Source organism: Octodon degus, unplaced genomic scaffold (genome assembly GCF_000260255.1).
Source record: "Octodon degus isolate 3935 unplaced genomic scaffold, OctDeg1.0 scaffold00191, whole genome shotgun sequence".
Taxonomy (NCBI): Eukaryota; Metazoa; Chordata; class Mammalia; order Rodentia; family Octodontidae; genus Octodon; species Octodon degus.
The window spans coordinates 1,626,732-1,629,405 of record NW_004524767.1 but is presented as its reverse complement, the minus strand read 5'-3'; the positions used below and the strand labels follow the sequence as shown (position 1 = coordinate 1,629,405).

General features: G+C 43.8%; 1 pseudogene; it reads left to right on the top strand.

Annotated features, from left to right (window-relative positions):
- The first annotated feature begins 800 nt into the window (after positions 1-800).
- On the top strand, positions 801-2,399 carry LOC101576317 (annotated as a pseudogene).
- The last annotated feature ends 275 nt before the right edge of the window (positions 2,400-2,674 follow it).

Below are 2,674 nucleotides of genomic sequence, written 5' to 3'. Positions count from 1 at the left end.
GCATGGCTGCTTAAACTGCAGACAGAACAGGAGTTACTGCTGAGAAGTTGATGGAAAGGGCATTTCAAGAGCAAAGACATACAAAATAGTTAGGATAGATATATAGCTACTTTCTCTTAATTCAATAAGAAGAAAGATCTGTACTAATAGTATTTGGACAGGATATCATGTCTGCATCTTGTGCTATGAACGACTACTACAAAGACAACAATATGCAATGTATTGCTTGTTGCAACTCTCCTACCAACCTGTTTTGAAGCTGTCACATTGCAATTTTTTCTCAATAAAATTAATTTTTAAAAAAGAGCAAAGACAGACAGGATGGCCCATTCAGAAAGGAAGATGAAGCCAGTTGTAGCCTGGAACTGACTGATAAATCCAGCTCTCTAAATAAAAGCACCTATTTTCCCTTTAAAAGGCAACTTGATTAAAAATAATACTCTTATCATATGCAGTGCAACTTTGAAAGTGTCTAATGATATGGGTGCCTCAGATCTCTAATTACCAAAGAAACAAAGGGATACTGAGGTGCGACCTGAGGATGACGGAGCACACTACTCGTACTACCCTTCAGCTCCACAGTTGGTATTTATCACTAGCCTGTTCCATGTAACAGCTTTGAGAACCAGGAATCTCAAAGTTCAGACCAGAGTGGACTCAGCATTAAAACACTGAAATCTCAGGAGTAAGGTGGTGGAAAAATACAGCTACAAAACAACAGGACCAAAATAATAAAATAGATATGAGACTGGGTAACACAGAGTAGATGGGTTCAATTCAATAGGATTCCTGGCCCAGCTATGGAGCAGGTGAATCACTAAAGGAGAAGGGCAATAAGTCCCTGAGCACTGGTAATAGTGAAGATGCTGTACAGGGCTTCTCTGAAGCCACGAAGCTGACCCCACAATCATGTGTTCTATAGCAATCACCCTGCAGCCGAGAAAGGAGACAACCAGAAGGCTTATGAGGACAGCCGGAAAACTACAGAGTGGGGTAAGAGCTATTCAAGGAAAGCAGCAGCTCTTGAGTTCTTAAACCAAGCCAAGCAAACCTATGAATATGATCTAAAAGAAGAAGTTAAGAAGCAAATAACCCTCATCTCAACTAAGGGTTTATTGAATATGGAGCAGAGAAGAAACTCATGAATCCTTTTAATATTCCCAACCTATATCACAAGCTGGAGATGATACAGGACAAGGATGCTGCTGCTGATCTTTCCTACTGAGAACTGACCAAACAGTGATGAACAAGCCACCTGACCTGGTACAGAACTACAAGATCCCTGGAGCATGACCACATTCACTGTCCTCCTTGGGGTTGTTCTGGGCAGTATAGGCAAGGAGGAAGAGGCTACAACAATTCCTCTTCTCCCTCCTTCTTCCTAAAAGGACACCAATCTACAGCCAAAGGAAGAGGATCTCCCAGAGACTAAAAGGCAAACATTGAAAGAAAAAGAGTTAGAGAATGATGCCTACAAGAAGAAAGATTTTGACGTAGTGCTGAAGCATTATGACAGCCAAGGAACTGGACCCCACCAACAGGACATCTAATCAAGCAGCAGTACACATTTTAAAATGTAACTTTAACAAATGTCATAAATGAGCTTTGTGAGAATGCCACTAAGTGGAGAGAGACAAGAAGGAAGCTCCTGACAGATTGCCAAAGCTTATTCTTGAATTGGAAATTCTTACTTCAAAGAGGAAAAGTGAAAGAATGCCATCCATTTCTATGAGTCTTTGGCAGAGCACTAGACTCCAGATGTAATGAAGAAATGCCAACAGGCAGATACAATCCTGAAGAAGTAAGAATTACTGGCCTACTTCATCCTTGACCCAGCTTTGGACAAAAAAATCAAGGGCAATGAGTGTTTTCAGCAGAGACAATCTCTGGGTCAGAAAGTATTATACAGAAGTCATTAAACAGAGCCCACAAGCTGCCAAACTCTACAGCAATTGAGCTGCCTGCTACACGAAGCCCCTAGAGTTCCAGCTGGCACTCAAGGACTGTGAAGAATGTACCCAGCTGGAGCCGACCTTCGTCAAGGGCTATACCCAGAAAGCTGCTGTGCTTGAAGCCATGGAGGACTACACAAAGGCCACAGATGTTTAGCAGAAGGCACTAGACCCAGACTCCAGCTGTAAGGAGACTGCAGATGGTTACCAGGCTGCATGATGACTCAGTACAACAACATGACAACCTTGGGGATGTGAAGCCATGGGCCCTGGCTGACACTGAGGTATGGTACATAATGAATGACCCAGCCATGCGGCTTTTCCTGGAGCAGGTGGAGAAGGAACCCCAGATGCAGCAAACACTGAAAGAACCCCACAATGACACAGAAGACACTGGAAGTAATGGATGATCACAATCCCATTGTTTATCTCTTGCCTTCACCCTAATGTTGAAAGTTGCTGGAGCCAAGGAACATAGCAGAGGGAGAGAGGAGAAACAGCAGCCTATCTTTACTGTCATGCGCAACTACCTCCAAACCCAGACTCATAGCCGCTGCCACAGAACTCACAACACACACATGGTCTCCTCCTCGCTGCCTTAGTCTTACAACTCCTCGTGTCTTGCCCCAGTCACTGTGTCAGTCACTCCCCCACCGATGGCTACTTTTCATTTGGGGAAGTAGACAAATATGGGAGGGGATGGTGCTCTTCCCAGCTTTGGG